Source organism: Emydura macquarii, unplaced genomic scaffold (assembly GCF_026122565.2).
Source record: "Emydura macquarii macquarii isolate MOO-44397 ecotype Brisbane River unplaced genomic scaffold, CSIRO-AGI_Emac_v2 contig_2897, whole genome shotgun sequence".
Taxonomy (NCBI): domain Eukaryota; kingdom Metazoa; phylum Chordata; order Testudines; family Chelidae; genus Emydura; species Emydura macquarii.
The window spans coordinates 38,914,671-38,927,602 of NW_027133034.1; the positions used below are offsets into that span (position 1 = coordinate 38,914,671).

The following is a 12,932-nucleotide window of genomic DNA, read 5'->3' on the forward strand; positions in this document are numbered from 1 at the left end:
TTAAAATTATACAATTTTCCTCTCCCTCCCCCCAACTGTAGGTTTCTTTCAGGAGCCAAGTCAGATTTGTTGATTTTTGTAAACAAAGGGACCAATCCCCTTAGCAGATGCCAGAGTGTCTTCATCTTCCCTAAAGAGCCAGGGGATTTGAGTGTGCGCCACACCTCACATGATTGAACCCATCATGATCACAACACAGAGTACAAGTATTAGAAAGGACCGATAATATTAGAAACTAAACTCCTGTTTGTCCATAAAAAGTCCTAACTGGAAGTTTATTGTATTTTAAAAAGCCTGGGGACCTTGGAATATAGAGTGAATGAAGGTGCCATGAGCTAGGCCAGTGGTCACCACTGAAAACTTGACACATATTTGCCTTAAAAAAATAGAAGCCGCTACCTAGAGTATTTGCATATAAATTACTGTAAGGCAAAACTGGCAAACGTAATTATGGCCACTATACCAGAACTTTTTGGTTCCTTCTTCTAAGATTATATACGGCATGGTCTGTTATACTGCATGTGCGAGTTCTGGAAAAGAACTGAAACCAGTTTTGAATACCTTTGTTTGGAAGAATCCTAGCTGTCCTTTTGGAAATACGCCATCCATTGTAGAGTTTCATAAACATACTGTATATCACGGGAAACAAAGTGAACATTCAGCACTTAACAGTTTTCTTTTTACATGCTTTTATGTGTCTAAAGAGTTACTGCAGAAGAAAACAGCTTGTTTTTATTGCAACTGAGACATACCATCCATTGGCAAACAAGTCTTTCACTATACTATTGTATATATCTATTTTAGATGTCTTTTTACTGCATCCTGCTTCCAAATTACACAAATTACCATGCTAAACAGCTTAGCTTTATTTTTCGAAGAACACGATAATTTGTAAATGTGTCGCACAGTAATCATCTTACATTTAACATGAATCAAACAGCCATTCTCCTTCAGTTGAACTTTCTGATGACAACCTTTGAAATTGACAGATTAAAAGTGATTTGGGGCTGTCAAAATACTGTATAGCTAGCTGCACAAAATATGCATAAAAACTTTACAGACGGCGAACTGTTGGCTTACAAAGCAGTTGTTTTACTATACCTGCTACCAGTTAAATTAGTAGTGTCGCAATCTATCTTTTATGTCAGGTGTAAATAACTTACCACATCAATAACTAGTTTACAATGACATCCCTCCAATATTTAAATATTTAAAATTGTTATTGATTTCAGTTTATGCAGAATAGCACATATGTAATCCCCATATTTTGTTGGAGGATGTGATTTCAAATAAACAAAACATTTACGGACTTGGGAAGAAGCCATAAAAATGTAAGGCCTTGACAGTTAGCAAGACATATAATCGAATTCCTCTAAGCCTGTTTCTAATTGTGCCAAGGCCCACCTATAGCCTTTATACAAAAGGAAGTCATCAGGACAGAGTGTACAGGTAATGACTTTTTTGCAACTGTAAATCTCAATCTATCTACAGCAGCCATCAATGACAAACTTATAGTGGTTACAGTACCAAATAGAAATGGTTTGGAATTTGCCTCAAGATATTTTTGGTAGACATTTTTTATTTTATGTTGAGAAAAATCAAAACAAAATGTGTCATTTCAACATTAATGTGTGTCTGCTTCAGCTGGCACAGTGCCTCATGGGAGTTGTAGTTCAGGTGCCTCAGCCCGCATTCTCCTCCACAGGCCGACCTCCCTGGTTGAACTACATAGAAGACAGACAGATTCAGACTGGAAATAAAGCAAAAATTTAGAATGGTGAGAGTTACAAACATTGGAACAGTTTACCAAGGGTCCTCTTAGATTCTCCATTAGGGCAATTTTTAAATCAAGACTGGATGTTTTTCTAAGAGAGATGCACTAGTTGAAAGAGAAATTATTTTGGGGAGGTTATATGGCCTGTATTATGCAGGAGGTCAGACCAGATGATCACAATGGTCGCTCTGGCCTTGGAATGTATGAATCCTGAATCTCCTTCACAACTATGTAATGTATGCTGGAAACAGAGCTAGTATATATTCCTTCATACCTCCCACTCCAAGAACAGGGAGGAAACCGGAAACTAGATTGTGACTCAGAGCTACAATTTATTTCCTGGTCTACTCATGGGGCATACAATTCCACACTGCCAAATACAAGCATCTCGCTGTAAAGCCACAGTTGAGCCCATAGTAAGGAATCATGAAATTCAGAAATACCCATACATTTCCAGAACAATTCAGTCCGCTTTTGTTGGGGTTTCTGTTCAGGATGTGTTATAAAAAACAAATTCATATTCATAGATATAACTTTCAAAATATAAATGTGTATATATTTCTGTAGTTTTACTGTAGCTGTTTGAACAATCCAGCCCTAGCTTGAACATTTCTTCATATGCATTAAGCAACCATTTAATTTCTTGGAGGCCATCGTAAGCCAAACTGACAGCAAAGCCACAGCAGAAAATAAATTTAGAAAAGTGATTGTTTTTACTGAATTAATGTCAAACAAAATTTTATGATTGTCACCATAAAACAAGCTAACTCAACAAAATGGCTACCTTAGGTACTCCACAGTTCTAGCTACTGTACATCAAAAAACTAAAACACTTATGATTAGATAGTCAAATTGTGTTACACTATTTTGAATTTTCATGCATTTTATTAAATCATTTTGTATGTGTTCAATGTCTCTTTGAAATCTCATTTCCCCAGCCCACTGCCCTCACTTATTAGCCTGTGACGGTTGTCTGTACCTGTGTTGTGATTTATAGTAAGAACATTCTTAGCAGTCTTTCAATTGATCTAAGATAGATAGCTTTATCTAAAAACATGATGCATGATGTTTTATTGTACTTAAACTGGATCTTAAACTTCATATTATTTCTGTATGTATAATCTGTTGGTTACTGAAGGTGAAGCATCAATTATCATGCTAAAATATCCTTCCAAAAGAGTAGATGTGGACTGTGAGAGGTTCCTACATTCCAGAGACAGCTATTCTGAATTTATTAAAATGTTTTGAAGCAATAGTTTGGTACAATCTATAATTTATTACAAAGAGGTACAAAATTTGTTTGCCAGTACAGATTCTTTTCTATACAAGTAGTTCAACAAGGAATCTACAGTCATTCCACCTAGTTATCCAATGCCAAAGACTCCTCTGTGACTTTTCAGCGTTATATTAGTTACATTCTGCCCTAAAATAAGCCACAAACATTTGTACTCTGGAATAGAGCTGGTTGGAAAATTTTAGTTGAAAGTTTTCCATCAGAAAACACTATTTTGACAAAAACAAAATTTTTCACAAAAAGTTGTATTGATTTCAATACATTTCCTGTGAAACAGTTTCTCCAAAATGAGAAATCTTCTTTCAGAAAATTTCATTTCGTAAGAAATTTTTTGCTTTGAAATTTTTTCTTTACTTTTCTTTTAATATTACTTTTATTGTTTTTATATTATTTCAAGACATGCCAATAGAGAAGTTGTGCAAATAACCAAATTTTTAGTTCACTGGCCAAACAAAACAAAAAAAAAGTTTGGGTCAAACAAATTAAAAAAGTAAAAAAAAATTCATTTTGTTTTGAACATGTTTTTCTTCAGTTTTTTAATAAAATTGAGTTGAATTAAAAACAAAAGGTAGTTTTGAATAAAATATCAATATTTTGACACTTTTGAAAGGAAACAAAGCATGTTTTTTTCAGAATTCTGTTTCTAGTTAATTGAGTTCAAATTTGCAAAGCACTTTAGTCAACCCGGATCTATATTTTTTCATATGAAAAATGTTTTGCTCTGCTCTAGTCAGTAGTAGTAGCAGCGCACGTCATGTCACTTTACACACTATCACCACTGATGTGTTATGTAAGAGTGTTAAAACAAATATAAACATTAAAAAGCAAAATCAAATAAATTTAAAAATAAAATTTTGATTTTAAAAAATTCCAGTACACAATTTTTTGGGAATTTTTGTTTCATTTGAAATGTCAAAAATATTGTTTCATTAAGATTCAGAACAAAAGAAAAAAATGGAAGTGTTGAAATTTCCCACCAAAAAAAAGTATCAGAATTCTGAGTTCTGACCAGCTTTACCCCAGAACAACCATTTACAAACCAGTTTTTACAAATGTGTCAATTAAGTTGAGTTAATTGATAGCTAATTCATTTGACATACATTCCACTGTAGACAAGGCCTAAGAGTGGCAATGAAAACTAGGACATGGGGTATTTGATACATACATGACAGTCTAACAGGTGTATATAGTCACTGTTCTTTAAGGTATGGACTATTTTGACACATCAACAATTACCCAGGACAGATTATATGATGAACTGCGATCTTCTTCTCCTCTTCCCGATCATCTCCCCCTCTTCCACCTCCCACCAAAACTCATCTAACTTAACATCATAATTTGTATCTATAACTAAGGAGATCAGTATAGATTATCTGAGCACCAGACAGAATTGAGAGGATTATTCTGCTTCTGTACCACTCAGCCTTATCAACCATTTCAACTACAGGTTAAGTCACTCAGATGGAGCAGCCACAGTCTCAGGCACCAGCAGCCGGAGGAGACAGGGGAGTGCCGCATCTGATTGCGCCATGGCACCAGCCAGAGCAGCCTTTGACCTGGTCAGTGCCCTTGGAATGGGAAGAGAGGAGAAAGTGCTGAAGGGGATGGACCCGTCCCACTCTGGTATCATCATTGAATTTGAGGGGTGCAATGCCCCCCCAAACTCTGCCCATAGGTTCGGGGCACCAGGGCTTGCACACTCCTAGTTGAGAACCGCTCTCTAGCCAATATCTCCATCTTGACTACACCAACGTGCATGTATGCAACTCCTCCAGGACCTTTGCCTGTAGTTTCAGAGGAACGATGGTACAAATTCCCCACATCAGATCACCTTCAGCAACTGAGATTTCTTCACTCTGGTGGGAAGCCTTCCACTGATTATGTCTTCCAGTCTTCATACACCTTTAAGTCTTTCCTTGTTTCACTATTATCTGAGTAATAGAAAGTATACCAATTTGTGCTACATTAAACATTTCAACAACTGTAAGTTCATCTTGTGCATGGAGCTTGTATCCAACATTTGTAGTCACGATAACCAATCAGCATCACAATGTTGAGCTATTCCTTTAAGTTTGACATCTTGGTTATGGGCTTCCAAGAATAAATCCTACCTCTGAACCTAAACAGCAGCCGCTATTTCTAGAATGTCCCTTTGGGGGATAAAAATAGGCCAAAGGTTTCGGATCTGTCATGAGTATAAACTTCCTACCATACAGGTAATGTCCAAATTTCTTAACTCCCTGGACCAGACTCAAAGCTTCACAGTATATCTGAGGCATAGTTGCATTCTGCTGGACTTAGGGATCTGAAAACCAAAGCAATAGCTCGTTCCAGACCATTAGGCATCACCTGGGAGGCAACTGATCCAATTCCATGCCAAGGAGATTGCTAGCTCCACATTGTAGTGAGTTAACACTTGCTCAGATGTAACTAGCTGTTTTTCCTTTGGGAAAGCCTCTCCACTTTGCTTAGTTCATTTACAGCATTTCCCTTTCTGAGGTAACTGATTCAGTGGGTACAACACTATTGCCAGGTTTGGCAAGGATTTATGCTAATAGTTAATGAATAATAAACTTATGACATCTTCAGGGTCAGATGCCCTTATAAAAGCTTCAACTTTTTTGCATGCCTTATGCAGTCCTTTAGCATTGATGATGTGTCCACAATACATAAATGCTTCCTTGAAGAACTCATATTTATCACAGTTCACCCATAATCCATATTCTTCCAACCTTCTGAAAACTTGTCAGATTCAAGTGATCCTCATCACTGGATCCAGTGACAACGGTGTAATCTAAGTAACACCTACAACTTGGTATTCCTTTGAGTACCTGGTCCATTACCCTCTGTCAGACTGCAGGGACTGATGTTACTCCAAATACCAGTTGGTTGTACTGGAACAAGCCTTTTTTTTTTAAATTTTATTATTTATTGTTGATGATGAGGAATTTCCTTGCTCTACTTCCATTTGCAGGAAAGCCTGAGGTATGTGCAATTTGCTGAAAATATCTTCAATGTGAGGTAATGTCTATTATCCAGAACATGGGATTAAAGGTCACCTTAAAGTCACTGTAAACCCTTACCACATCATTTTTCTTCATGTCAGGAACAATGGGAGTCACTCGCTCACTCTAGTTGATTTTGGTTTGTATGTCCATACCTTTCATATGTCCCAGCTCCTTGTCAACTGCATCTCTGATGGCAAATGGCACTTGTTGAACATTGATGAACTGAGGTTTTACCCCTTCTGTCAGAACGATATTGGCTCTGATGCCTTTGAGGTGCCCAATGTCCTTCTGAAACACTGGTGCATCTCCAGATAGAATTTCTTCCAGCTGGTGTTGTGAGCTAGCATTCTGATGAATTACCAATCTAAACACATGCTCTTCAGTCAACTTAATCCAAACAATGACAATCCTGCCATTTTTATGACCAAGTTGTGGTGTTGACCATTGTATTCTACATTTACTGTGTGTATTCCTCACAGGGTGATTTCCTCTCCTGTGTATGTCTTCAGCATAATGCTGATCCTTTCCAATTTGCTGTTGCTGAAAGTTTCCAGGAATTCTCAGTATGGAATCACAGACACAGCTGAACCCCTGTCTATCTCCATTTTAAGGGATTTCCCTTTTACCATAGGTGTCACCCAGATGTTGCCTTTGTTCTGCATGCAAGCCGCTTCCACGCATGCAGCCCTTAACTGGCTAAATCACCCTCTTCGCTCTCAGCTTCTGCTTGCAAACCATGCATCTTGTGTTGTGTTTCTGGTCTCTTTGGCTTGTGACTTGGAATTTTGTTCTTTGTGGTAGACCTGCAGACCACTTGGATGTGCCCTTTTTTGCCACAGCAACAGCACTGCCCATGCCAGAAATAGTGATCAGTTGCAGTGTGTCCACACTTGCCACAGCGATTTCAATTTCCCTGTGATTCTGTCTTGTCTCTTCACCTTGAAATGTAATGTAATTTGTGTGTAGTGTATTCATTTGAACCCATTGACTGAAACTCCAGTGATTCTTGGAAGGCAGCTTCCATAGAGGTAGCTATCTTCATAGCTCTCGAGTGTAACAATGGTCATCAGCAGATGCTTTGGGTTGCTTCATCTCACCACATACCAGTTGGTATCTCCAAAATTTCAGTGTTCTGCTAATTCTTGTAGTGCAGCTCCATAAGTCATGATTGTAGGGCTGACTTCGCTGACATAGGAAGGCACAAGTTAAAACAAGATATTCCTGAACAAGCCCAATCAAATAACTACTGAAACATCTAACTATTGGGGGTATGTTTACAGTAAATTAGGGAGGCAGAAACACCTTGAACTAATACGTTTGCCTTATGCAATCTGCAAAGTGATCAGTCTTAACTTGCAAAGTATAGATATTAGTAGCTAGGAAAGATGCATTTAAACTGTGGTGAGAGACATGAATTGGAACAGCAGTATCACCTTGTACCCAGTCTCCCTGCATCTTGGCTTGCCAGTGTGGGCAAAGAATAGTTACACGCCTAATAAAATAACCTGAGTGATGAGCTGGAGTCAAACTGTGTTTCTGGATCCCAGAGAACTGGATGAAGTGTTCTCCCAGAATTGGACAAGGTGTTCTTGATAAACTGAATGGGAAGGTCTCAGAGGGATTTCCAGCAATGATGGTTTCACAGACGCCGCAGTAAGAAAGCATAAGTATGTCAATGGTAAATACAAATTCTACAGCACGTAGGTTGCTGTAGAGTTAAGTAATCTGCTAGTTTATTCAGCTTCTGAGTTGCTTCTTGCACTGCCACATTTGACTGCTCCACTGCTAAGAACTGTGATACATACAGATGCCCTTTAGTGGTTAGGCATGGAAGATGCACAACTACATTGCATATAATATTCATTAGTATGGAGTAAGTGGGTGAAGTTCCCATCAAAATGAATAAGCGTAGCACTTGTTTATTCAAAGGTTGAACTGGGCTCCATTGTCTTAATTCTCTCTCTGGTTTCTAGTATAACCAACAAAACAGTGTTTTCTGTGAACATCAAGAGACTAATGTAATCCCCCCCCCCTCCCCTCCTTTCCTTCCCAGGTTACTTGGGAGCAGGCAACTCTCACCTGTATGTCAGGGTGCCTGATCTAGTCAACAGTAAAGAAGATCCTGAGCACCCCAGTGGTGATGTTGAATAGATGGGAATCCTCTGCTGCAGTTCTTTTACTTATAAGGAAATTAATCGGGGCAGTGCCTCCACCTGATTGGGCCCTGAATACAAACACCCTTGGAAACCTCCAGGAACGAACTAACAATCTATGCTTTGGGTTTAAACAAAAGTACTAATTATAAACTCTATACAAACAATATATTCTTAAATTAGAGTTAACACACTTAACACTAATTCAGAAAAATATCAGATTGAGATTAATTAAAATGTTACAACCACTTCAATCAGTAGGGGGCACTTCAATAAGTAAATGACGTTCACAATAGTAAATAAAACCTAAACAACTTACATCTACAGTGTCTCCAGCTACTTTATCTCTGTGTGCACTCCTCTTAATTTCAGAGTTCTAGACCTTTGCTTGCAGGAGACGCTTGAAGATCCTGCAGTTGGGGATAGCCCTCTGTTGGTCCAGTAAAGCAATCCAACCAAGACAACAATGGGCAGAGCACTTCTAATTTGGGATCATTCCAAGCTGCATAAAGCTTCTGAAGAGTAATTTTAACTTGAGGTCAGTAACCCTGAATTCTGGTTAAACAATAAGATCACTTCTCTTCTCAGGGACAAGAAAGCCCTTTAAAATCTCTTCACTATTACCATTCCTCTGAAAGCATTTTCCTAAACACTACAGTTGTGGTTACTCACACTGCTTTCACTGAGTTCCAACCTCAGTCAATTCTGATCACAGCAACAGTCTTTTCCCTGGCTCTGATTAAGCCCAGCATTAGCTTCCTTGTCTCCCTGCTTAGTCAAAGTCCCAGCAGCTTCTCAGGAGCAGCAGCTTGTGGCTTGGATAGAATGTCGCAAAGAGCTCTCCCATCCCCTAACCAGGGCACTAGTAACATCTGACTCAGGAGCGGAGTCTAAACAGGGGATTGCAGCAGCAGGCCACTTGGACAGAGCTCAGACAAGACTCCCAACCACTCAGCAGCTACTCTTCTCTTCGCTTTTTTTTTTTAAAAAAAAAACCCCTTTCCCCACAAAATGGGGCCCACCAAATGTTGCCTCTGCAGCATCCAAAACAAGGCTCTGCCCCACAGCTCTCAAAACCTCTTTTCCCCAAGGCATCATGGGAGCATTGGTCTCCAAATTTGGATTACAGCCCTAAGCACTACGAGAACACCCCCAATTAAGTTCTGAGGCCCCTCTAATAAGGGACGCCTACACTAGTAAAACAGCACCATTCACAATGGCGTTATCAATTGCGGCAGATTTCCTGACAATGCTGATGGACAACTCAAGTGCAGGACTGCTTTATGACATATACAATCAAACACTTTGAAATGGAAATTTGAGAGGTTCTGATTGAGCTCCAGAACATGCCACATGCTAGACTTAGACTGGGTCAGGAGGATGACCAATCAGAAAGAGTCCTTGATGCAGTCAATAAAATGATTTTCCCCTCTCGATTCTCAAATCAACACTTGTGGCTTTTGTCCCTTCATTTCAGAAGCCATAGTCCTAAATATTGGTTAAACTGAACTTGATCATTTGGGCCATTTTGGGCCTTGAACACCAAACCAACCTGGTACATTCCCCCCCCCCCCCCACCCAGATGAGGCTGGCTGATATACCACTGAAAGCTTTTCCAAACATTTTAACAATATCAGTTTAGACAGGGTTATTTCGTACTTACATCTATGAACATAAAATACAACCACCCAAAAGTTTCTGTACAGATAACCATGAGGGTAAGTTATCAAACATTTAATGATTTTCATGAGAAAATATTAAATTAATATCTCAGATTTAACACTGCCCTCTAGAGGAATTATTTTATTTAATAAAACCTTCTGTGGTAGTTTAAGGAAATGTAATCCACTAACATGAAAAATTTAACCTTCCCTAACTCTGCTGTATTGAAAAAACACTTTATTTAATTTCATTTTCAGAATAAACAGAATAATCCAAATTACATTAATAACGGTTAAAAAGATCTCTGAAAACTAAACAGAATTTATAGAAATACTGCATGAATTAAGTGTGTTGGAAGCAGATTTTCTTTAAAGAGCAACCTCTATAAAGAATACTTAATTTGTGGTTGAATACATTTATTTGTCCTACTGCAAAGGAATGATATATGCATGTATTCAATTTCCACTTTTAAACAAAATCTTTATTTTCAAGCCACAAGAACTTTAATAGTGTCCTGCAGCATAGTGATCTGACATTGTGTAGAAAGTAAAAAAAAAAAAAAAAAAGTCACAGTTTGATTTCCTTAGAAAAATTGCACGTTTCCTTCCCACACTTGAAAGAAGAGCAATTACTTAGCTTGATATTGGGAGTTGAAAATGTAGTTTAATTCCTGTCCCCCTTCTTGTTAAGGACAAAAGAAGCTAATTATTTAGAAATAAAATGCAATGTCTGTTTCCTACAATAGAAAAAGAATTCAGAAGTGTTTGTATTGAAAATGATTGCTATCGATACAAAGTCATAAATTACTAAATCTAAGGAATTATATAGCCATTTTAAAGAAAAGAAACAGCTTGTTGTAATGAATTACTGCACAATTATCTGTAAAATAAAATTACTTCCACTCATTTCTCCATCTTGTATTTGTAATCCATGCTCCCCCCGCCTATAGCTAGGGACTCAGTATCTTTTCTGTGTCAGTAAATGTTTTGCAAAGCCTTAAAAGTGACAAGTAATTATTTGGAGACAATTTTATCAAATGTTTCATCAAACTTTTAGCTTTTGCAGGTACATTGTACTAAAAAGGCGTGTCCACATCTGAAACTGCTCAGGACACACACCGTCTCCCTGCAGAAAAAATTGGGGGGCGGGGAAGAAGAGGGATATCAGCACTTGACACAGAAAACCAAATATTTCAAAAAACATAAAACCAGAGCAACATGAGCCTTTTGCATCAAAGCATGCCTGGTTTCAAGTTCCAGTGAAACATCAAATCTTGAAATTGACTCAGGCTATCCCAAGACCTACCTGCCTCTGAGCCCTCCAATCCAGCTGTCAGTGTTTATCTTTTGCTCTTTTCACAGCAAGAAACCACAAAGGCCAGATTAGTGCTAGTAACTCTTTTCACTAAATACACACAAGGAAACAAGGTCTAGTTACAGACATACTGTTGTTCTGGTTGGTGTCTACCAACATAGAACACAAACCACTGAAAGGTTCACAAACAATTTAAAGGGATACTATCCAACCCTATTCACCACACACAGACTTCCTTCCCATAGCTGCCCTCTGCAGCTACCCATCTCATCTCCTGACTTCCTGGTTCTGGAGGGGGCAATCAATTTACACCTTCAGTAGTGATAGAATAGACAAGTAAACAATTGTTCCCCAAACCCAGTTACTCTCTGGGATGCAGGCAATCCATTCACCACCTTCTCTCTTCTGAAGCAGTAGAGCTACCAAAACTCATGCCCCCACTTCTGGCCTTTTGACTGTACAGCTGAGAAAGATCTCACAGCGCTCCTACTGCCAATCCACAGCCTAAAGTGCAAGTGAGCCAGTCACAGCAGTATAGGTTTGCAAAACCTGTGTGAACTTAAACTAGTATTATATGCATATCTAATTAAAAATATAAAATAAAAAATGTGATTGAAAAATAGAGCTAGGCTGCTTTAACCTGTACTAAGGCCAGGGCTGGTGATGTGCAGGGTAAAGAATTTAGCAGCAGTTCCCTGATGGACTTATCCTTCCATGTGGTGCAGTTTTTATGAGCTCTCACGGTTCAGTGTTCTGATATCTTTAAATGGGGAAACCTTAAACCCTTTGCTATACATTTAGGAGAAATGTAATAATATAAAGCTGAACTTTTTGCTTATTAACAGTGCATTGTGGGGTCTACTGGGACTCCAACATGCTAGACAATCCTTCCCACAGAATCAACCAGTCCAGGATTGCAGCATTATAAAAACGTAGTTGCAAAAGTCAGGCCTTACATTTTCAAAAAAAAAAAAAATCCAAGTGCCTTGTGAATATATTGGCGTTCATCTGGTCCAAACCATATTATGTATAAAATCAAAAAAAAAAAAAAAAAAGAGACCATGAAAAAATTGTTGAACCTCAAAAGCTGTGAAACTATCTATACTCATTCTATTACAGTTTTTAACTATGTGTAATCTGTTGAGCTGGGTAAAGTTTTTCATAGGAATAGTTTATTAGATGAAAAATGCTGTTTCATTCAACCTGAAACTATTCATGAATTTGACACACACATTCACCATATGGTTTCAGCCAAACAAAATTTCAGGCTATATTCATTAGGCATTACAGAGAATGACTCTGTAGCCTGGTAGATATGACACTCACCTGGGAGAAGGGAGACCCAGGTTCTAGTCCCCTTACTCTAATGAGTAACTAGTTATATGATGTGTAACTGCTTCAGTGAGGGGGGAGAGTGAGTGTGTGAAGTATCCTATAGCTCAGGGGTTAGGTCACTCACCTGGGAGTAAGGAGAGACCAGTTCCAGAGCGAGGATTTGAACCGGGGCCTCCTATGTCCCAGGCAATTACCCAAATGACTGGACTAAAAGTTATAAGGGAGAAGGGGAGACAGCACCACCACCTCCCCTTGCCCCTCCCTCTATTGTGCAAAAATAGCCCTTTAAAAATCATCAGAAACACCACATTTCAAATAGGAAAAAAAAAAAAAAACATTGTTAGACCCCACGTGGACTTTTCCAATTCCTGAAAAAAATATTTAAAAAATAA

At 38.4% G+C, this 12,932-nt stretch overlaps 1 long non-coding RNA gene across 1 annotated transcript in view; it reads right to left on the minus strand.

Annotated features, from left to right (window-relative positions):
* Positions 1–845: 845 nt before the first annotated feature.
* LOC137166986 (uncharacterized) overlaps positions 846–12,932 on the minus strand; it is a 42,631-nt gene continuing 30,544 nt past the window's right edge. The window contains exon 3 of the long non-coding RNA XR_010923906.1: positions 846–1,750. This is a non-coding gene — a long non-coding RNA (uncharacterized lncRNA). The remainder of the gene's footprint in view (positions 1,751–12,932) is intronic.